Source organism: Nelusetta ayraudi, unplaced genomic scaffold (assembly GCF_046127955.1).
Source record: "Nelusetta ayraudi isolate G7.1 ecotype Tasmania unplaced genomic scaffold, CSIRO-AGI_Nayr_v1 ptg000109l, whole genome shotgun sequence".
Lineage (NCBI taxonomy): Eukaryota > Metazoa > Chordata > Actinopteri > Tetraodontiformes > Monacanthidae > Nelusetta > Nelusetta ayraudi.
The window spans coordinates 182,801-207,180 of record NW_027466159.1 but is presented as its reverse complement, the minus strand read 5'-3'; the positions used below and the strand labels follow the sequence as shown (position 1 = coordinate 207,180).

The 24,380-nt window shown below is 45.1% G+C and overlaps 1 long non-coding RNA gene across 1 annotated transcript; it reads left to right on the top strand.

The window, feature by feature from the left end:
- Nucleotides 1-14,507: 14,507 nt before the first annotated feature.
- LOC142903365 (uncharacterized) lies at nucleotides 14,508-23,076 on the top strand. Its single transcript, XR_012929230.1, has 3 exons — nucleotides 14,508-14,656; nucleotides 15,205-15,249; nucleotides 22,954-23,076. It is a non-coding gene; the product is annotated as an uncharacterized LOC142903365 (long non-coding RNA).
- Nucleotides 23,077-24,380: the final 1,304 nt, after the last annotated feature.

The window sequence follows — 24,380 nt, the reverse complement described above, 5'->3', positions numbered from 1 at the left end:
AGGTCAATTCTTCCTCCTCGTACACCTTCATGAATACACGTCACAATGTTTCAAGTCTCTAGTTTCCTTGAGAAAATGTAGTGGTGGATTTTTCTTTTTCAATTAAATCTGAAAAATTGTACCGAATATATACACATTGAAGCTAGTTGGCTGCTAAGGGGGACATTTGCCTTCCACGGAACAACCAACCACCTGGGGGCAGAGAGGCAGAGCGCAAACCTAAAAGGAAATTTTACCTCAAAGCACAGACTTCCTGGGAACTGGAGGTGACATGTAAGTGAGGTGGAAGAGGAGGGAGAAGGGGTATCATCGGCATTGTCTCTTGGACGACAGGTAGAGGCTCCAAACAGGGCACTGCTAAAGAAACATCATCATCATCATCATCATTCCAGGAGCCAATGCAGTGAGAAAGATGGTCCTATAGGGGGCAGTATGTTGCCTCTCTCTCTGCCAAGCGGGTTTCTACTCACTTGTCGGGAATAACGGCAGAAGCATTTATAGTCATATCCTCTGTAATAAAAGACGTGTCTCTCTTTGTCCTCTGCCATTCAACACATTGTCACGAGCCAGAGCCTTAATCCTACACAAACTGACGGACAGTTGCATCCTGGGAAAAAGAGCCGCATGCCATTGTTCGAGGGAGTCAAATCTGTTAAGCCCCCCAATTCTTTTGTGGGCTTATTTGCATACTCGGAAGTATTCTTTTAGCCAAGGGCCAAATCCTCCCTCTGTGCGTCGGCCCGGCATTTTCAGTATCATTTGTGCGAGTATCTACATGCACTATTAGTGCCGCATAATACCCACATATAATATGCCAGCATTATCTGGAAGATAAGGGGCTGCTCCTCTTAAGTATAGCATTACGTCGGGATGGAACGTCGCAATTCAAAGGGGCTCAAATGTCATCAGAAATGTCAAGTGCCTCCACAGTGACAGGATAGCGGAATGCCGCCGCCTTCTTTTTTTTATCGTTTTCATCAGTCGGATGATTTTTAAATTTACCTCCTCGGTTGAAAGGCGGGGCCCAGCTCAGACCGCTTGCCATGTAATGGCTCTGCCGCTTTAATAGAATCCGTTACCTCTGACTCGGCTGGGCCTCTTTCTTCCCGCCTCTTTTCCCCACTTCACCTCCGCCTCTAGCCTCTGATTATCGCCGGACGGCTTCCCCGCCTGTCCTCCAGCGGCGTTCCTCCGGCTGGCAGATAAAGGGGCTTGTTATCAATCCAAGGTGCGCGCACATCCTCGGTGGGGGCCTTTTCCCTTGTGCCTCCTCTGCAGTCCCGTCTGCAGTGGCTCTGATAAGATTGTGGACTCGCGATGGAAGATGGGGAAGCGAGGAGTAAAAGCAAAGTGTGACAAACCTTTAGCTTGTTGACTTTTTGATATCTGAAAGTGGGCGGAAATCATCACAAAGTTTCATCCGATCATCTGTCCTTCTGTGTTTAAACAGAAACATTTATCATTATTGCTTTGAATTGGCAAGAAAATGACTGCAGGTTTAAAAACAACTGGTGGTTACTGTTCTGTGGTCTTTCAGAAAAATCTATTTCCATCAAACCCAAGACAACTCAACTCATGCTATTATTTTTCACATAATTTCACCGGTGGGGAAAGTTGAGAGTGCTTTTCACAAATGTCTCGACTTTTAAACTTTTTTTTTTTTTTTTAAATGTAATTGAAGCCAAATTCATTAATTGAGGAAAGCTTTCTACCAGAGCGCTGTCATCAAGGCAACAACCTCCTCCAACCTTCTGCAGCACACACAGTCTGAGCCACCCATTCTGATGGAATCGTGTTATCTGGATCTGGTGATGAAATTAAATTATTTTTTTTTCTCCATCACCTGTGTTCATTAGACCAATACAAATGAGCTACTGTCAGGTCACTGTTTGGATGGGAATATTAACAAAACGTTTATTTAAAATATATGAAGCAAAGAAAAGACGAGAAGATCTTTTAAGAGATGGATGGTGATCATCTTTGAAACAACTTCAGCAAAATAAATAAATAAACAAACAAATAAAAGCCCATCAATCTCTTTATGCTTGAGTCATCTTAAGTCACTGGAGGCCTGGAGCTCCTGTAGTGCAGAGATCTTCACATCAGCCTGCTTTTTTTTCTTCTTTTTTTTAAAAACTTTTTTTATGATGCTTAATTGCCTACATGGTCCAGGAATAGAGCTCCAGAGCCTCAATCTGTCGTCATGCAGTATTTGTGTGTTGGTTTTTGCTGTGGACGTTTCAGGATGATGCTGCATCACTTCTCTCTCTCTCCCTCTCTCTCCACCGTCTTGCCGTTTGGCATCTGTTCTCCTGCCGCTGTTTGTTTCTTTGTTTGTTTGTTCTTTCTTGTTCCTCTCTGTGTGCTCATGCATGAATTCCTGCCAGCGGAGGGACATGAGAAAAGAGCCACGGCACGGAGAGAAAACAAGCCCTAGGGGACCACGAGAAGGAAGCCGGAGAATCAGGGCCCCAGGAATAAAAAAACAAAACCAAAAAAAAACAAACAAAACATAAAACCAATCGCAGAGATGATAAAAGTACACAAACACAACAGTCAATAAAGAGGCAGAGTGGTGTGTGGAAAACAAAACACAGCTGGAGAGGTGGCAGGAGCCTGCGAGCAGAGGACTTCCTGTCCAGTCTGATGAGCTGGCAATCATCAATCATTTCAAATCATCAAATTAAACCAAAATGGTGAGAAACCAGAATCCCACACAAACGGTCCGCAAAAACACACGTTTGGAATTATGGTTTGTATTGCAACCAGCCACCAGGGGGCTCAAAACTGTAGGCGAATGCAAATTTAATATTTCCCATTTTCAGATCCTGGACTCCAGTGCTGCAGGCTCGTTAGGGGGGGTTTAGCAGTTAGTTTTCCGCAGTCTCCTGCTGAAAAATGACACTAAGATGGACCGTTCCTGTGTTTGGAAAGAGGAGCAAGGTGGGCAGAGACAGCATCTCACCGGGGGTGTGGTCACTACCCTGTCAGGTAGAGGTGTCAGCGCCCCGTGTGTGACATCAGCTTTGTTGTGGTGCAGAAAAAGAAAAAGGAAAGGAGGGAGAAACTGAATACATATCTATAAATAATATTTGAACGCTAAATTAAAATGACGAAATAGTAGCTGCAGTGGGGGGGATTTTCCCTTTGGAGAAAAAAAAATAAATTGGCTTCCGCCCCCTCAGCTTCATATGTGTGAAAGACTTTTAATAAGTGAATAATTATCCATTGAATGTTCATTTTCCTTAAAAGGGCCGATATTATTAAAGACACACGAAAAGGCTGCAATTTATCTAAAAGTGAATGTGAACTTGGCAGCGTGTCTATGTGTGTGTGTGTGAAAGAGAGAGAGAGTGTGTGTGCTGTTCCGACTCAGCGGCTCTCTGACGTCCTGACTCTGAGGCCTTTATGACAGATGAGGGCTTTCTGTGCGGAAGCAGTGGAGCTGCTCCTCTTAATTAGCACTTTGTCTCTGCTCACAAGTGACCTTCTCTGCCTCTCTCTCTCTCTCTGCCACACCAGCTAAATGGACTCGGCCACCAGTATGCGTCCTCCCCCTCTGCCTTACATGGCTGCTGGCGCGAGACCGCTCCGTCACACCGGGGACCAGAGAGACACACGTTGGGATTTGTTTTGCCTTCGAAAACACATTAATGCCAGCCTGCAGGTTCACTTCGAACAAACTCATCACCCAACTGTCAGCAACTATCTACTAACCTTCAAAGTCCAGATCCTGAGGGCAGCATTACTTCCCTGCTTCCTACCATCCCAGTTTTGTTATTGTCAGAAATTATTATTATCATTATTATTATTACGATGATGATGTTAGAGTGGATCTTTATATATGATAAATCTGTGCAGCTTCTTCCAACAAGGTACAGACCAACACACCAGGAGCTGTTTTTGTTTGTTTGTTTTGTTTTGTTTTAAATCAATCCCCGTTAATAATTTAATTCCAATTTTTTTTTTTTGGTTTGTTTTTTTGTTTCTTATTTTGGAGAACTTTCCCTGTAAGCGCTTCTCCTGCGCAGAGGCTGAAAGCGGAGCAACAATTTGGCAAAGTTGGACGGTCACGCATTTTTCACTTAATTTCACCTCACGTTGCTCTCCTTGTCCAAACCTTTTGCGATTTCAAACTTTATTTTAGAAATCTTGGATCTGTTGTCTGTGTTTTTCTTGTCCATCTTGAAAATCTCCAGGCTGTACGAGTGAAAATGCTTCCAAAAAGTGTGGTTGTGGTTGTTTTCCAGTAACAAACACACAACCATGCTGCCTGTTAGCGTGACAAGCACCAGCAGTGAGTAACGACCCAACACCAGTGACTAATGCATCCTAAGTGACACTGGTTTTCTCCAGCCGCCACCGGGCTCCTCCATTTGGAGAATCACAGATGACCTTTTGCGTGAAAAGTCAAAGAGGATTAAGGTGGCAGGGACCTTCGCAATGTCGGCGGCAGAGCAGGTGTGTCCTCCACCAGGACGTGGCCTGAGTGTCGATGTCTTTTTCTGCCAGAAGAGGGCCACGAGGAGAACCCAAACAAAACAAGCAGGGGGGGGAGAATAAAAAAAAAAGTCTTCATCTCTTCATCTCGTTCTGAAGATTTAAAAGAACAGCTAGAGTTGCTGTTCTTCCCTCCAGGTGAAGAAGATTCATGGTCTTGTTCCGACTTCGCACATTACACCTCAACTGCTGGTTGGCTGCTCGCTGAATACAATACAAAGTCTAATCTGTCTTGTGTTCAATAGCATATCTGTCCATCACTCCACCAGGATTACAATCATTTAGATTAGCGCTAGCTCTCCTCGCGGATTTAGCTAGCACCCATCTCCATCAGGATTAACGTTCATTTGTTGTTGTTGCTTCTACAAGAAAATAAAAAACACACCTGTCGGGATTGTTCAACTTACAGCAAGATATGTTAGAAAGAAGACACTCGAAGAACTGCTGTCCCATTCTCAGCTCCCGTCATCTCTTTTCTATTTCTTCTCTGCTGCTGCCTGAGGCGGAACAACGCAAAGCACAAATTAGTTTTGAAAAAAAATAAAGAGAGATAGAGAGGTGCTGTTGTCTTTAGGACCCTGGTCCTCATTCAGCACCACCAGAGGCCGTCGCTGAAACATTTTTCCAAGATCATTTACCGGAAAAACAAAAGGGTGAAAGAAGACGGCGGAGCGGGTGCTGAGGATTATTCTCCTTGTGTTACATGGATTAGCAGCAGCCCCAACCTTTGACTCCTGATAGGGACGACTTGACTCACAGATCTGTTCAGGTGGATGAGGGAGAGTGGGACAGAGGGGTGGGGGCGGAGCTGAACAGGTGATCTGCGTGGGCTCGACAACAGCTCCGCCCGGTGAACAAACAGCCACTTACCCCAAAAAGACAATAATAAAGGATAAAGTATTTCCCGCCATTTTAGTTACCGACAGTTCCCTCCTTCAAAAACTGGGTTATTGCAAAACCAGTTAACAGCAGGATATCATTTGTCCTCTGTCCTCACTAACAGAGGTTGAGTTTTGATTGGTGGATACAGGCGGGCCTGCTAGTTGCCTCACTTTTATCACCCTATGTTAGGTTAGACCAGGGGTCGGCAACCCACGGCTCTGGAGCCGCATGCGGCTCTTCTGCGCCTCTCCAATGGCTCCTTACTGCGTTGGGGAGAAAGAAAAACACAAAAAAAGCATGTAAATACATTTTAGCCATTTTTATGGCCCCGTTTACAAGGAGAGGACTTTTTAAAAAAAAATTGAGCATGTTAAGAAAAGCATTTGAAAAAAAGAGATTACATGAAGCCACCTCCAAAAATATCCACATGTACACGGAAACGCTGGAAAGTACTCACGCCAGCCCTTATTTGGCACTGTGATTTTACTCCCTAAAGATGGAAGAAGAAGAAGACCTGGAGCCCAGTGTATTTACACAAGTAGCAGCTCGCTGACATAGCACGGGGAAGACAGCAAAGAACACGGTGGGGGACGGTGGGGACAGAAAACAAAGTTGAAGTTCTACTTCGAGTTACTTACTTACTAATAGGGTTCAGCGGCTCCCATTGTGTTCTTTTCTGGGGGAAATGGGCCCAAATGGCTCTTTGAGTGGGAAAGGTTGCTGACCCCTGGTCTAAGCAAAGATAATATAACTCTGATATCCTCTCTCCATTTTGAAGTGACTTCTGGCGTTAATTACGCTAGCTACACCTTTGCTAACATGCCAATGTCAATGATACTGCTACTGCTTTCTGTTGAAACATTGTATTAGGGCCACATCACCACAGACGTCGATGTATAATTTGAATGAACACTAGCAAAGAGGGGAAACATGAGGTCCAACAGAACCATCTGAGGTTCATCCAGTGTCACAGTCACTGTGGATACAGTTTGTCCTCCTACCTTTGTTTAGAATAGTTGCTTTGTTTTCTTCATCGTAGCATCAGCAGACAAGGCTAATTACTGTCTGGCTTTCATAGTTAGCCAAGGCTGCTGCTGAAAATGATGCTAATGACTCTGGCGAAGAAAAGTTTAGATGGTAAAATTACCTCGGAAAAACAAGGAGCAACGGAAAAAAAAAAAAAAAAACAATTCCCACAATTCAGACTTACTCCACGATTTATAATTTATTCATGTCAAAGTTTACCTAAATTAAGTCTTCTAACACAGATTATTTTCCTTGACTGTAAGCACCTGATTAACTCCAACTCCTTAATTTACACCTTGACTTTGGTTCCTGCAATGCCTCGTGTTTTCAGTCAACAGCAGTAGAGTAAGAATAGCACTCCTCCAGTACGTGTGTGTGTGTGTGCGTGTGTGCACGCACGCTCTGAACACTTGCGTTAAGTCGCTCGCAGATCTCCCAAACACCCGTGCACATGTGTATAGAAACAATTTACAAAGCCCTGTGTAATCTTCCTTTCCTCACTGTCGCCGGTCCGGACGGCAGGGGATTACTGTACCACTTTCTCTTGTGTGGCGTCTGCAACAGGGGGAGGGACGTACAAAATGGCGGAAAAAAGGAAAACAAATTGTAGCGTAATCTCCGCAGAGAAAGGAGCGGCTGAGCGAGGGAGTCCCCATGGACCCTCCATCTTTTTTTTCCCTGGGCTAGAAAATCCCATAATCCTCCATGTTTGATGTCTCAAAGCTAATGGCGTTTATTAGGACGGGCCAAAAAAAAGGTGCTTTGTCCGCCGGGGCGGCCGCTGTTGAGGTTTTGAATGACATTGCGGGGAAAGAGCCGGTAACTTTAGCTTAATCTGGGCTTATCCGGCCCCGATGCATGCACAGGTGTGTGGCCCTTAAGCCCAGAGGAGGCCGGGCTCTCCTGAGCCAGCCAGAGATCAATCCTGCTCCGGGGGGCCGAAGACGTCTGAGGGATCGGTGGCTGGAGCTTCGGCCTGGTCAGCTAGAGCCTCCTCCTGAACCCGGCCGGCTTTTATCACATTTTAATTAAGGCACGTGGCCTCTCGTCCCGCACACGCTCCAGCAGGTACAGGACAACCTTTTTCCTACTGACCCAGTTCACATTTCAAGAGGGGAGTCAGGCTGGTGGAACCGCACATTCTTCTGGGAGTTATTTGTACCGCCCAAACCCAGACCTTCTGGACCCAAGTTCTGCCGGTGTCATGAGGTCTGAAGTGATCCTCTCTTCCAAACTAGAACACGTTCCATGGACTTTAATGTCTGAATTAGTGTTACGCTACATAGTGCATGGTGGTGCCAATGAGGAGATTTTAAGACCAATGCCTTGCCTATCCACGTTGAAAGCCTCCAGGAAACTAGTCACCAATCAGCATCTTCCAAGGAGAGGAAGAAGAAACTGTGGGCGGAGATTCAGAGTGCTGACGCTCCAAAACATGATCCTCCTTTGCTGGATGGGATGTGAGTAAATTAAACATTTTGAAATTTTGTATTCAAAAATAATGCTTTTCGAATTTTTAGGTCATATTTACCCTAAGCTGTGACTGATGTGCATTAGCACATATGCTATCTATAAAAATGTTCCCCCAACATTTTGGTGCATCTGTGTATTATGTTGGGTGAACATATGGGTGACATTGCCGTTGCCTCTGTGTGGTGACAGCCGCCACCACAGCCGCTCCAAGGACTGCTGACGGCCTTATTGGATTTGGAAGCCACTCCTTCAATAAAAAGAATGAATTTCCCATAATTCAATAAAAGAAATCAAGGCCAGCGGCCCAGTGATCCATAAACACTACGATGATGAGGTCATCTTCCTTCTCCATGCCAGCACATGATGCAACCCGGGCTCCAGAGTGGCGGCGACGGCGGCAAGGGTGCTTGGGTTTCAGCTTCAGAACAAGGGCCCCGTATTTTGTTTCCGTTCACGGCCGCTGGCTGAGATGTTTTCAGCACCTTCAGGGCGTCCTCCATATTTTCACTAATACGCCCTCATGATGTGTCCAAACCCTGCATTTCTTCAATTGCTACCATCATCCTCCAAATAACACGCTGCACGGCTCTATTTTCCTGCCGGGGGGGATTCTGGCCTCTCAGCCCCACAGCTCCGATCCCTGTGGATTCAGTGTTCCCCCCCCGCCCTTCACTTACATCACTTCCTGTCCAGCTGAGGAGCATAAAAAAAAAAGAATTCTCAGCCCTGACTTCTTGCCTTAAATACACCGGCGGCTGATTCCAGGCTTCTTTGCACCATTTTTGGGCAGCGCAGAATTAAATTCCACTTCAGTTTTGAACGTGTGTGCATTTGACGGCCAACAGGGGGCACCAGTCAGCAGCTTTCCATGTCTCTCTGTGCTCCGATTTCACAGTGATCTCAACCCAGTCTCTGTCGTGTTGTGAAGAACTTCTGCGAATAAAGGCTGCAAAAAAAATGAACTTAAATTCAATTTATTTTGGCATTTACTCTGTTTCTGTTGAGGGGGAAACAAAGGGTGAGGGTGAAGAGCCGCTTAGCCTGAGTGTAAACATCTAAAACACATCTCTGTTGTTGTTTTTAATCATAACCAGATTTCTCTCTTGAACCAGCTGATCCGTCCTCTAATCCACCACTCGATAACGCTTCAGAGCGAAGCGTCATTAACAATTTTTCCCTGATTGTCGGCAGCTGCGAGCGAATGACCCTTCATGACTAGCCTCATTATCCCCATTCAACAATTTGCTGTTTGGACTAAGCGTGCCTGCAGGGCTCGTCTGTTTTTTTTGTTTTTTTTTTTGTCTTGCCGACGACTTGAAGATTACGACCGTTTCCGCCTCCAGTTGAGGCAAATGTGAGCATCTAATCCAAGTTAACTGTTTGCCCAAGTGACGCTAAACCAAGGGAATAAAATCCAGGACAAGGTTTTCAGTTCAGCTGTTTTTAAAAAGTGTTGAAGGTGTGAAGGTAGTGTTGACAAAAAGTGTGAAGCTTTGGTGTGATCAAAAACCACCATACATTCTTATCTTTTATCAAATTCATTTGGCACCTTTGCAGTGTCGAATCACAGAGGGGGCACGCCCTGTGGTCAACCATGGCAAATGAGACAAAACCAGAGAAACATAAAAAATAAAAAAAAAACTGCAATCACAGAAACAATGCAGTAGAAAAAACACAACAGAAGCGAAAAGAAAATTCTGCAAATAAACAAACACAAAATCCCCCCTCAAAACTACACTGCAAATTCAAATGGTAATTTGCTCAAAAATATTTATAAACGATAATAATAATAATAATAATAATAATTTCAGCAAGCAATAACATTTGTCAAATCCCGCTAGCCATAACAAAATCGTCAGATCACACGTTGCTAAATATCATGTGTCATCTTGCATCTGGTGGAAGAAAAATAATGCTATCCTCCTTTTTAAATTTTTTTTGTTATATCTTTGACCGTTTTCACACGACCTGCTTCTGTACTAACTGAAAACTGGGGGTTTTAAGCTAGGCATTCTGCTGTGTTTTGGTAAACAAAACTCGTACCTACCTCAGTTCTGGGAGGGTCCTGGTTGCGTTGCGCTGAGGGAGTCGCCCCGTCATGCGCCGCGCTAATGTGCCGTGCTAATTGCAGCCTTTTGTGCAGAGTCAGACTCCCGCCTGGCCGCTTTTTGATGTGACTACAGTGGTTTGCGTCTCCGGCCGGGGCCTCAGCTCCAGCCGAGCGTGGCCGCCTGTTTTCTCTGCCGGCCCTTTGATTTGCGGCGCAGCGGCGTTAATTATTTTGTACTGCTCATCGGCCACTCCCCCGTTGGTGGGCGCCGTTAATTTCCAGCGACACCAGAGGCGGACCCCTGTGTGATGTCAGGCCCTGCTGCCCTCAGAATGCCAGTAATTAGGAGGCTGACGTTTGGCGCAGGAGTTTGACTCCTCTTTGTCTCCGCCTAACAGGGCCAGGAGACTTCTGTGGACTGTCAGCGCTCCTCTGTAAGCAATCGTCGCTGATTTTTAAAGACCCTGTTTGGATGTGAGAATAACCTTCTGTGACCATAAGGTTCTAATTTTATGTCAATGTTTTTTCCTATAACATGTCCATCGGTATGAACTTGTGCATGGGACTCATCTTTGAGTGCCAACCACTCGACACCTCGACAGCAGATCATCAGTAAAGCAAAAATAATAAAAAAAAAAAAACACAAAAAAAAGATTCCATGATGCTGGCCATGCCGGGCCTCGAAAAGCCTCCCGGGAGTCTCGGAGGCTGAGGTGAGTCCTTGCAAGCGACCAGGAGTCCAGGTGAGCCTCATCCTCGTGATCACTGGCATGTTAGAATCAGTTTAATTGGGCTCTGTTTGATTTTCACCGAAGGCCGCCCCCCCACCTCACCAGCGGACAGAGAAACACGCCTCCTCCTCCCCCCGACCCGTCCCCTCCTCCCTCTTCCCCTCCTCCTGCTCGGAACTTAATGGCCGAGCGGCGACTCGTCAGAGTTGACAGTGACCTCGCCGTCGGAGGGAGGAGAGCGACTCAGGAACTCCTTTGAAGTGTCAGCCACTTCCCTTTGGTCTGCTCCTTTAAAGGCTCTTTCTGGACCAGCGGCTTCAAAACACATCAACACCTGCAGGCCTTGCTGGGCTGCTCTGAGGCTCCGTCGTTACTTTCAAGTCAGGGCGGACATTTCAAAACTCTGCGTCCAGTTTAACTCTTGTTGATTTGGGAGCTCGTCAATGTGGCTCCGCCTCCCTTTCAAAACTGTAGACGGCCACTGGCTGAGTTGCAGCGTCAGTACTGTTTGGAGCCTCCCAGTTTCCCCCAGCAAAACAATTCTGGATCTTGGAGACTCAGACTGGAAGAAGCCAATCTGATCATGTGATCCTATCCAGAGATTTAATTTTTTAACACACACATAGTGTCTCATGACAGAGTGAAAATAAGATTTAAGAGTGAATGACAAACCATAATAAACAGCAGCTTGGCACAGCGATCCAAGTACTGATGACATCAATACCTACTGGTAGCGGTGCTGATCGATATCTGTGTCATGAGACTGATTCTTTAGATTTACACCTGGATATTGTATTTGTATTACTTCAAAAAGATCTCTTAGGTGAGAAAGGAATTAAGTGGTGTGGACAAGAATTTTCTTTTTACCTAAAAGGTCAAAATACTCTCAAATGTTTTAACTTGGGGGATCAGTGCCAAATCTGCGGGTATCACAGACAACTAATCATGACACCGTTGGCATTTATTTGAATTAGGTGTGTGTTGAAATGACGGACTGCTTTGCTCAACGGTTTCTGGCAGACAATTTTCCTCGCACGGACTGCATCAATAGGTTGTGAAGGTTATTTGTATTTCCCTCCAGAGACTTGACTCTCCTGACTTGAGTCACACAAGTCCAGTTCTTACAAGCCTTCTGGTCATTGTTTGCCAACACGCTAGAAGCTGTACAACACTGGATCTTGGGTTTCCCACTCCCATGCCGACGTCGTCAAATCATGTTGATTCAAACGCTTCAGTGTCGAGGCACGGCTCCAGATATGCAAACTACTTCTTCAAAACTACTTTGGCGTTGAACTTTTTAAATCCGTCCTTATGACCAGCCAATTTGTGGTCATTATTATTTACATGGCTGCTCCGCCCTTTAATTGGAGCACCAGTTTGTTTCCATCCAAGTCGTGATAAAAGGAGGTGGAGGGGGAGTAGAGGGAGGGGTTAGCCAGGCAGATGCGTCATGCTCTCTGGACACCTTCCTCCATTAAAAGGAGGCTAATTAGGGCTCAGGCGCCCCATCACAGATCTTCCGATCAGGTTGAGGGCAGAAACAAACACAGCCAGGATTCCTCGTTAGCGTGCCCAGCACGAATCTCCCAAATTGAGATTTTACACAATCTCAATTGTCATTAAATATTTGCCAGATCATCATTTTTTTGTTTCAAATGGTTTGGGTGCATCCAAGGTTGTTGTTTATAATTAATATGTTGTAGTTCTTACACTCTGGATGTGTTGCAACAAGTGACAAAGTCATCATCCTGAAACATCCAGTCCTAAGCTGGATGGAACAGTGCAGCATGTGGGTCAATGTCAACTTTTTCTTGGATCAATGCAGTACATCACAAATGAATGACATGTCCAAAAACTGATCTCAATGCAATGCGATGCAAAAACAAAACTGGGCAATTGGGTTGCAATGCAAATTTCATTCAAAATCAACTCAAACAGGTAAAACTGGTTGAAACGGGATGTGAGCATATGTGGACAACCCAGAGCGTTTGGACCAAAACGATTCTCCACTCAACTGGTGATTCCTGCTGGGGGTTTCTGCCACACGGAGCCCATGTGGAGAAGCTGGCAGCCAGAGGAGTTTTGGTGCCGCCCCATCGGTCTGCATTCTGGAATCAGCGGATCAAAGGGGATCCTGTGCCGGCTGGAGTCCGGCCAGTCGGACGCCGCCGATCGAAGCACCAGGCGGAACCGAGCGTCCTCGCTGTCCGCTAACTCAGCGGGGGTCACGGCTGGATGCGGGCACGCCAACGATTTCTCCAACTGACCTTTTTTCCCTCGTTGGTGAGAAACAGGACAGCAGGAGCACGGCTCAATCATAGAGGAAGAGCAAAAACCGGGATGCATCGCCGCCGTGTTTTGTCTCACCAACAACCTGCTTTATTGGCAAGTGGCGTAACTCTTTCTTGACACTACTCTCTAGCATAAAAAATGTACTCATTTGTTACCTGGTGTTTAATTTTTCAGGCAAAAAACAGAAAGAAAAAACAATGTCTGAATGAATGAAGATGAGAAGAAGATAAGAATCTGAACAGTGGGAAAATGCAGGAATTCTGGAATAAATATTCTAAATTATAAGAAAAAGATGGACAACAAATTTAACTCTGGGGATGGTTTCACATGCATATGTTTACTATACAAATACATGACATTTACATGTTTGATTGTGATGACTTACATGGTACATGCACGGTTTTGAACCTATCAATTTTTTTGTAGGTTTGACTGGAGGACAACTTTTAAATCAGGCATTGACGGATAGATTGATGGACACCTTTGTCCAGGTGAAATGCTGCACCAAATTGATTTCCTTTTCAGAAAATGGTCCGTTCAAAAAATAAATAAATAAATAAATAAGTAACAACCCGTCACCTTTCTGGCTCCTCTGGACTCTGTCGGTGTGAAAGATCTCACAGGAAGAAGGTGTTGCTGTCTCAACCCTCCACCACTCAGGAATCGTGGGTATTGTAGTTCCTTTCAAACGCCTTGATCTCATTTCCATCGTAGCCCCTTCCCTCCCCTTTCCAAACCCCCAACCTCGCTCACCCCCCCCCCACCCCCTGCCCAAATCCCACGCAACCCCCTCAACCCCCAACACACACACACACACTCGTCCCACTCCAGTCCTGCCATATCATCCTCTCACACACACGCCGCATCATAATTAGGCCATGTACCGAGTTCCCCGATAACGTGTGCAGTTTATTTTCTGTCTTAATTCCTTATCGGATGCATCGATCGCACGGCACGTCGACTGATCTGGGCCGGCTGTCTGGAGAGCACCGATAAGCCGCCGCCGTGTGCGTCTCTGCAGCGCCCTGTGTGTTCAGCCTCTGCAGGGAGTGAGTGTGTGTGTGTGTGTGTGTGTCTGTGTGTGTGTGTGTGTGTGTGTGTGTGTGTGTGTGTGTGTGTGTGTGTGTGTGTGTGTGTGTGTGTGCGCGTGTGTGTCAGCTCGGGATTTGCACCTTATTAGCACCGCAGACTCCGCTAACAAGGCTGACACCTCGGCGGTTGACAGGCTAAAAAACCAATAAACGCTTGAGGAGAGGTGCGCTCTGATGTTTTGGACGGTGGTAAAACGCCACCAGCTACTGCTTTGGACACCCTTTTTTTTTGGAGATTCAGGATCTGAGAATTTGGGATCCAAGTGTTGCCCTTTTTTGGACGGTGGCTGACCTACAGAAAAAAACCCAACGTATTAGCACTTGTTCCAAAACCTAAAAAGAATAACGGCCAAGGAAAGAGACAGAGACAGAGACAGAGAGAGATCGAGGGAGTGAGTGAGTGAGTGAGTGAGTGAGTGAGTGAGAGAGAGAGAGAATTTGGTTTGTTTCGGGACCAAATTCTGAATGTTTGGTTTGATGCTGTGCCACAGAGACATGGACCAGTGTTAGCATGTTGCCTGGCTGACACCAGCCCTTCATGCTACCACCTGACACACCCTTGGCACCCTTGGCTCCAAGAGGAAAAAAATGTGCCAGTCTGTTCTCGTCACGTTTGGTCAAAGATTCCAAATTATTACAAAAATAAGTAAATTACCGGAGATTTTTCATGCTAAACAGATGTGATTTGTACATGAGGGTTGGAGGCCAACAACAAAAAAAACTTTATTTGTAGGGCTTGTTCTCGTTTTCTGTCATTTTCATTTCTCCCCGACAGGTTTGTGCATCTGTTTTCCTGTAGGCATGTTGTTTTGACCGCAAGGTCTCAAATTGTGTGGTGTCATTTGTAGGTATTAGGCAACAACATAATTCCAACTTTTTTAATTTCTAAAACCACAGAGGTGCAAAGTGACGTGCACAGTAAGTGTGACTTTGAATTGTGTGGTAATCTTCATTTCTTGCTGTTGCTGTTTTGACCATTTGGTCTTTGTCAGCTTCTCGTCAAAAGTCCCGACGTTTTTGGACAAAAATGCAGTAATGGCTTTAATGGAGTGTTAAAAAGAATTTGCAAGAAGAAAAACCTGACAGATGTGGATCTCCTCTCCTCTTTTCTAATCTGTGTTTACGCTCTTTCGCCGTCCATATGTGTTGTAAACTGTAGATGGTCCCTCCCCAGAGAACCTCCCTTCATCCCTGAGGGAGGAGGGTGAGTCGTGTGTGTGTGTGTGTGTGTGCGTGGAGGGGGGGTGCAGCGGGTGAACTACCACGGCCCCTGGGCTCCGTGCAGTGAATGGGCCCCCATTAGGACGCTGTTACTGGGAATCCGTCATTAGCATCACCGCCCCATTGTCTTCGCACACAATGGCCACAAACAAAACATTAACATGGAAATGGGTGAAATGTACCTAATTAGTTTTCTCCGGTGGCATTGTTAGGCAGAATTAAGATGGGGGCTAAATGACTTGCGGGTCCGCCTGCATGAGTTCTGACGTCCCACAGCTTTGCAGTGAATTCTGGGGAATTTACCAAGGGGGGGAAACACAAAACACTTGTTTGGTTCTATGCTGATGTCTCAATGCAAAAACTGATGACAAGATCTGAACATTTTTTTACAGAAAAGAAGCCAAGATTCAACTCTTAACCATGACAGAGCCGGTGCAAAGACGTGAAGTAATATGGGTCTGTCATCACAACCAAATTCTGAACAAGTGCCTAATTAGCCAATCACTACATCGTCACAGTTAAATCTGTTAACGACTGTACCAATGCAACACAGTGGCAGAGACCCACTGAGGCCAGGTTGACCGCAGGGAAAGCTGCAAGTTGGTTTTTCGGGGGTTTGTTTGCTACTTCTGTTTAGCCTGAGTTAGCGGACGTTAGCCCTCCGGCTGGCTAATTCGGTGAGTGGTAACTGTACCATGGGACTTAGAACCGTTATCTTCACATCAGGACAATCCGTGAATCACCTGAGGAAAAGGACGTCCTGTCTTCGGACCGACCTCGGGTCATCTACACAGCTGTGATTACCACTGCCCATGCCTCTGTTAGTTAGCATTAGCAAACATCATGAAAGCAACAAGATGCGGTGAAAAAAAAGTGTTGGTCACTCCGGGGCTGATTTTCTTCATTCAGTTTGATTCTGGTTGATTCTGTCCAACCATCCACATATGTGCAATACTGTTCATTTCAAGACATGATGCATCGGAGTGAACTTTCACACAGCTGAGTCATCATGAACGGGACCCAAACATTTGCATAAAACAGTTTCAGCGTTCAAACACTGTGTGTTTAGGTGCAAGGCTCTGCAACAGGTTGTTCCGACACGCAGACGATGAGCGATCGGAAGTGAGCCGACGGTGGATCAGCGCCTCCGGGTGTCGTCTGCTGAGCCGCACTGAAGAGCAGGATTAGGCCTGTTCATGGGCTTTACTGGGCTTAAATCTTTAATCCAAAACCATAATATAGACCGCACCTTCAGTAGCTGCCGCTCATCGCGCCCCAAAGATAAAAACCCGCCACTTGCACACTCGGGTGTCAGAGGCCATTCAAACAACGACTGTTTGTTTTAAGTCTCCGAAGCCCGAAAGAGGCTTTAAGCGTGTGAACCAGAAGTGACCACATGGGCGGCGAGCAACCGGGGATCAGCCGGGATTCATAACACTCCAAGGTCCTGCAGGCTTGCTGGGTTTCTGCCAACTTTTGGTTGGCATGTCAAAAAAAGATAGGGGGTAAAGGGGGGAGAAAATAAACTACAGAATTTAAATAAATCACATGCAACAACTTAACTATAGAACTTTAGATAAATGCATAAGTGGTGATGCTGAGATTGGAGGAGCGCAAGGTCATAATTGGAAGGTCGCTGGTTTGAATCCCAGGACCAATTATGGAATAGTGGCCACTGCTTCTCTCTACCCTTACCAACACCACTAAAGGCCACTAAAGGCCCGACTGCAGAGAAATTATTTTCCCAAAGGGATCAATACAATTGAATATGAATTTTCTTCAGTTCCACCAAAGAAGAAGAAGAAGAAGAAGAAGAAGAAACTCTCTAAAATTCCCTAAAAATCCTCTCTCCTCTGCCCTCATGGTCTTTATTAACTAGTGAGACACTCAATCGATTGGCTCTTTGATGCTTTGACGTTCGACTGCTCAGGAGCTCCACTATAAACTGCTGAATAAAAACAAAAGTCCCGGTACTCAAGAAGATTCTTTTGGCCTCTCGAGTCGCTGTTGTTGTTCTAGTAGTTGTTGCTGCTTCCACTTCACACTTGAGGTGGCAACAATAAAAGCAGCTGTGAGGAGTCGGCTAGAACAATGACCATTCGCGGAGATAATAGAGACTGATGTGAAGTTAACGACAAGCGTCTGCTGCGTTAGAGTCACAGCGCTACAATCACGGGTGGTTAGACAGGCGCAGTGCCGATGCCTGGCTGTCACAGTTCATCACCACGGACGAGTCACTGCACGGTTGGATCGCTAATCAGTAGCACTGTGGCGCTACAGCTGGATAGATGATGGGAGCACTGAAACTGCAAAGACCGAAACTGCACTTTTCCTCAGGGTGGATACGTTTGAAAACGCCGCCTTGCCCAGATTCTTGTAAACGCCGAAACCAACCTTTTTGTGGAAAAGCAGATTTCACAGCTCTAAACCCCACCCACCAACCTGCAACTGAGGGGCCGTGAGGTGCAGACGACCACTCACAACAACAACAATAACCACGTCGGGCAACGGACTTGTTATTGCTACTAATTCCCATTAACCTCCACTACAACAAACCGCAAACAATAGTGAACTATAATACATGGTGGTCATGGATCCCTTGTGGATTGTGTGAAAAGTGAAAATGAGCGCAATGAAAGCGGTTTGCAAACCTCCGGTTTTACTTTTTATTTATTTTCTTTTGGCTCACAGACTGGGATGTTGAGGCAGGAAAGCTAAATGACAAAAATGTTAGTGAGCTTTCACTGGCACGACTCCGAGTCACTCTTTAACATGGACCTTTGGAGGCTTTGTGTTCTAAAGCAACTCAAAGCAGAGGGTCAACTGTCATTTATCCACACCGTCTTTTCACAAGCGATCTTTCTTCATTTTCTCAGTGGTGCTAAATGTTGTTAGAGAGCTGCAGCTTCTTTAAACACGGCGTGCTTTAGGTGTTCCTCTTCTGCATTCAGGGAGTAAACTTGCGGCGCCACAATAGGCCTGGCATAGGTACTACATAGTTTTCAGTTGTTTCCACTGTATCCGTGAAACTGAATTTATTGTTCATACAGTTTAGTGTAAACACATTTTTTTTTTCTTTCGAGAGCGTTTTCGTAAATGTGCTGTTTCAAGAAAATCTGTCTCTGTGTAAACGGCCGCTGAGGTTATGGTAATGTCAATCAAAGTAATTTGTATACAACTTTTTTGTGAAAAAAGGACCCTCTTTCAGTGTGTAAAAACAATCTGACACATCAAATTGAACTAATCTAATTCAGATTTCACTAATCTGAAATCTGTTCACCCATCCACAAGGAAAATAGTCCAGACAAAACATTTGGACAAAGGGCCAATCAGACCCTTTCTCCGCCGGTTAATACCAGCTCATGGCTTCAAATTGACGCCAGTGGCCAGCAATGCATGCCGTGTCATCTTGGGGCAGCATGCGGCGATGGTGAGCGGAGCTTTCGATGAGGAGAGAAGAGTCCAGTTGTGATCAGGCCAACCACACACTGCAGTGTTCACGCTGAAACAGACTTCACAAAGAATGCTGATCTGGTCCAGTCAGACCATGGCCGGCTGCAAACAATTTGGATTTTTTTTTTTTTTTTTTTTTTGCTAAATTGGATTTAAGAGAATGTATGGTTTGAAGTTACAGCTCTTTATTTTTGTTCAGAATTCTTATTTTCTTTTTGAGACTTGCTTCCTCAATTAGAGTAACAACCTCCTGACTCAGATTTCTTGTCCTTGTGTCCAAACTTGCGTATGAAGCCGACTGACTCCTTATCCCTCTGCCTCAGACGGAACTGCTGTGGCGTAGTGGCGGTGGGGGTGATGAGGGGCGGTGGGGTTGGGGAATTTCCCAGCCTGCCTCAGTGCTGCCGGGGTTAATAGGTGTTCAACCCCTCCTATTATCCCAGAGCGCTTGTGAATCGCTGGCCGACTGATGTTTACCACTGATATCATATATATGCTAATGAAGGGAGCTTAATTGGAGGGGAGGGGCCGCGGGGCAGGAGGGCGATCATGTGTAAAATTGATTTGCGAGGGCTGATATTTGACGGATGCTGGGGGAGCTGCAGGCGGGCCTGAGTGCATCAATGCCGCTTCAAAGTGTTTCATCAATTATCAATAATCAAGCCACTCTCTTGCTCTCTCTCGGTGCTTAAACGTTAATTGTTTCCGTAGTTTCTCACCACCGCTAATTAGCGATGGGATGAGGCTAAACGTGTACATTGACATCGATGCAATTCCTCAAAAGATTTTGACTAATTAGTACACATCGCAGAGTGACTGCTGGAAAGCACTGAGGCTCAAACTGAATTGGTGATATCAATAACAGCTGTAACATAATAAAATATCTCAAATTCTTTGAAAATCCTGCTTTCCTTTAGATAAGAAATTTTAAATTTGGGAGAGTACAAATACAAATACAAAGTACAAATCTAATAATCTGTTTAGTTTGGTACAATTGTTTAAAAAAAAAATCATCAATTAAAAAGTTTGATTAAAGGAAATCTTGGTTTGGATAAGCATTTACTTTGCAAGGTTATTTCTTTTCTTTTGCTTTGTTTATTTAGTTTATTGAGATATCGTAGAAGTTTTAATCCTTTTTTTCCAAAATGGTAATGTGTAAATTTGTATATTTTCACAGTCAATGAAAACAACAACACTATATAAATAAAATGAAAAGCAATAATCAATGAAATAAACACTATTTCTGCACTGTTTTAGGAAAATGCTGCCTTTGACTCGCAGGTCTTTACACATTTGTGCTCAGAAAAAAAAGAAAAACGGGGGCAAAGTTTCGTCAGTGGGCCGGTGTAAACGGAGCTCACGGAGACAAATATGTTTCCCTTTGATAAGTGGAGTTTCTCTGGCGGGCTCATTGTGGCTGCAGCCGAGGGTTTTAAGCTGCCGTACGTGAGTCGCATGGGTGAGCGTCTGCCAGCTTTGAAACAAACAGGCGAACGCCGAACGCTTTAAGTATATTATCAGCCAATTTCTTTTGGGGACGTATTGCTAAAGGAGCTTACCATTTAATTAATGTAACTGGGGCCAGATTACACCCGGGCCGGCCTTGTAAGCGGCGGCCGAGTCTTATTGACCTCCCATGCAAGAGCTTAAAGACACAAGAATGGCGTTTTTACTCAACTTTGATGGGATAACTCGTATAATCTTTCACGGGGACGGAGGAATAAAGTGTTTTACCCATAATACTCTGAGTGGGATGGTGGTGTCGCTCAAGTGTCGCACTGACACAGCAAATTTGTGGTTTGAGCAATTCTGACTTCTTCTGAAACGTCTCCTAACCGAGGTGGGGAGGGGGGGAAAGCTTCTTTAGGCCTATTTGGAGATGAAATGAGGCAGAAAAAGCAGATTTAAGCAAATTGGAGAACACAAAGTGCGCTCGCCTTTTGTTTTATCTTAATTAAGTTGAACTTTTTGGTGAATGTTTAAAGTGTTTGAATGGCTCGTGAACTTTTTTCTCTTGAACGTTTTTTTTTTTTTTCTCTTTGGCTCGCTTAACTTCTGTTTAATGCTTTTATTTTACCGACAGCTCCACTTGCTGCAAACTGGTGGTGAATTATTATTTTTATATTCTTGTTTCTTTCTACTTGTGGACTAAATACAACGTACACAATACAAGTTGTCGGCATTATGTTGAAGATGCAATAAATTATTTGCTAAACTACTGTGGTGTCCATTTATGGCTCAATTCAATTTATTTATCTGTAGTTGGAGCATTAATTCCACCTTCTTTCAATTGATGACTCAGCAAAGAAAAAGATGGCAAAACCTTATTTATGCTTATGTTTAAGTAGTGCTAAATAAAAAGTAATTTAAATTATTGTAGCTCGTGGGAAAAAAAATATGTTCCTTTTACTCTTTCATAAATATCAACTCTTTATTTCTTCTTGCCCCCTTCCCCCAATACCCCAGATGTTCCCTCTCCCTTCCCCCATTCCTCTTTTTCTTTTTTTGGAGTTTTCGGTGTCGCCCTTTCAAACATTCTTTAACAGTGGGATAAAGGAGGATGGAGGGATTGGGGAGATTAGGCTACGGGATCCTCCAGGCATTGTCTGACAATCTGCAGATAAAAAAAAGAATTGCTTTGGTTTTGATTTGTCGGGGTGGGGGCAGGGAGGTGGCCGGGGGTTGGTAGGCGGAGCCGGCAGACTCGGGTGGCAGGTGGCGTTCTTGCTCGCTCGGCTGCTGCTGCTGCTTTCTAGCATTTCAGAATGAAAAGAATCAGACATATTTGGATGCAGCAGCTGCTTCCTGTTTATTGTTTTGGGGAATAAATATCAGCTTCCTGTTTGGATTTGGTACAGCGGGAGGATTTGGAGAATTACCACAAGTACCACAAATAAGAGGTGGGAATCAGGAAGTGAGACGATAACAGCTACCAGGCGTCTCTTCCCAAAATATAATCATGGCTGGGACGAGACAACGCTGAAACTTTGCAGAGCCCCGTGTCTTTGTGGGTCAGACGTGAGGCTCTTGGATCTCTGAGTATTGATCAGTCGGTGAACTTATCGATGGAGCCATTAACACAGATCGGCTGCTGATTGATCACTTCATTTGGCAAATCACAGAACAAGGCAGCTAAATTCACTTCATCTCTGTCGTCCACGTTTTAACATTTAGTCACTCCCTTCCTTTCCTTTATGAGGATTCTTGCTTAATCTTTATGCATTTATCTTATTACTTTTATCTTTTCCTCTTTATTTCTGCCGCTTGAGCATTTGTGAGTCATGTTTCAGCTAAGAATTATGAGAAATCAACAGGTCAGTGCCTCAGTGTTGTCTCAAACAGTGGAATATCAAGTTTTTTGCTATTTTTATTAAAAAGAGAGACTAATCCCACCCAATAATCCAGTGATTCAAGCGGCCGGCTGGCCGGCTGTACGGCCCGCCTGGCCATGTGCCGCCACAACCGCTGTTTGCGGATCAGCAGGTGGTTATCAGTGGCGCGTCGACAGCCTGTTCCAGGCTCCATTCAGATGCTCATATCAGTTAATTAGCAGCGGCTCAATGTGCAGCCATTCAGGTGCTAAAGCGGCCGTCCCTTCTACTTAAGGGGGTTGTTATTTCCCCTTTGTCTTTAATGCCTCTTAGTCAAAAAAGGAAAACATCCACATGCCACAAATTGTGATACACCTGACAAAGTGCAGGTAGGAGGAAAAGGATTTAGGTGTTTTTCCTCGCCGAGATAAATCTGATAGGTAGAAGATGTTATCAGAGTTATTTGTTGTTGTTTTTTTTTGCGTTTTTTTTACAGGCTTAAATACGTCCAAATGCCTGTCAGTAGAATCTTTAAGAGGTATTTTGTTTGCCTAAAACAAGTATCATTGTTAAGTATGTTAAGTAATTAATATTACTTTAAATATAATGTTAATTATTAACTATCTTTTAGCAGCTTTATTGCAAAACCACTGATTGTCACACTTGTGAGATGCAGTGTTTGTGTGTGTGTGTGTGTGTGTGTGCATAAAAGCACAGAGATGTATTCATCGCCATTTTGGCATGCGCTAAAGTTCCCACGACAAGATTTGACCCGCCATCAGGCGCTTCCTCGCAGCATGATGGTTTGCCTCCGACAGCCGTTTAGCCGGGCAGATTGATTCATTACGCTAATGTGAGTGTAACCCTGCTGGCCCTGTTGAAATGCGTGAGATATGACACTCCTCAAATTTGTTCTAACACAGGCCCTGGGGAGCCAAACAGAGCCGCCGCTAATGGAGGAGGTGGAGCCAATTATGCAGAGAAGAGCCAACTGTCAACAGATATTAGCACAATATCAGTTGTGTGTGTGTGTGTGTGTGTGAGAGAGAGAGAGAGCATGCACGCGCGCGTGAGTGTATGTGTGTAGATATTTTGTGGATGCTAATATGAGAGTAACTGTGGTTGTAATTCCTGTTCAGGTTGGTGGTTGGTGGAAATCCCTGCCAACTGAATGTGACAAGCATCTTCAAGAACCAGTGCCATCATCATCAGCCATGTTGTGTGACATTACACAGATTTGGCAAATATTAAAATGCTCTGGTTCTGTCTTGCACAAATTGGTTGCGATAAAGGAGCGGAGCTAAACAGGGATTGTCATCTGGGTAAGCTCGCAAGATGTTCCAGTTGACAAACGCTCAGAGCAAAAAAAACAAAACAAAACACTGACTTCGTATCATGATTTGTTGGTATATTATTGCAGTTTTTTTTTTTAAAAAGACAGTTCAGTTGTTTATTTCTTTTACTATTGACTTATTTTTTATTTCAAACAATGACAATCTTTTACAATGCTCCACTGTGTCACTTAAAAAAATGTATGTATGCATGTATGTATGTATGTATGTATGTATGTATGTATGTATGTATGTATGTATGCATATTGTGCATTTCATTGAGCCATTATGTAAAATTTTTATTTGGTCCAAAAAAGCGTGTGGATTCCACAGCGATGATGCGTTTATATTTGTTTGTATGCTACTGTAAGATGGATTCAAATTTTTTGTTAATCTGTATGGCGCTACAGGTGACCCTGTCCAGCAGGTGACGTCTCCTGAAGCTCAGTTGTGCATTTTCTGGCCCCCACGTTTGCTCATTTGAGCAGAGGGCGACAATGAAAGGGCTCCAGATTGTGGTACATCTGCTGTTCTGGGCGGAGCGACGTGGTGGGGGTGGTGGTGGTGGTGGCGGTCTGAGGCCTTGCCACCACCACGCAGGTGCTGCCCCCGCTCTCCCCCGACCCCCATAGAAGGCCACATTCTTCTAAAGCCGTGTGTGCCTGAGCAAACTGCGGCTGTGAGCGGGCCGGTCCCATCGCCGACTGGCCACTGCCCCGGCAACACGCTTTGTTGCTCCATGCAAATCCGCTCACACTGGGACAGAGGAGCAGGGAGGGGCCGTCCTGAGCTGAGCGGCCGGGGCTGAGGAACGGAGGCCGGGGGCCAATAAATGAAAGTTTGCCTTAAATCCTTGGGGGATAATAGAGGCAGAGGTTGGGGCCGAGCCTCCAAGCCGAGATAAACAGAGGGATTACTCCTCGGTTTTGCATCACTCGCTCTCCTCTGGGTGGCCCCAGACCGTCGGCGGAGCCAAAGAGGGGTGGGGGGGTAAGGTGGGTGAGGGTCGGCGGGCGGGA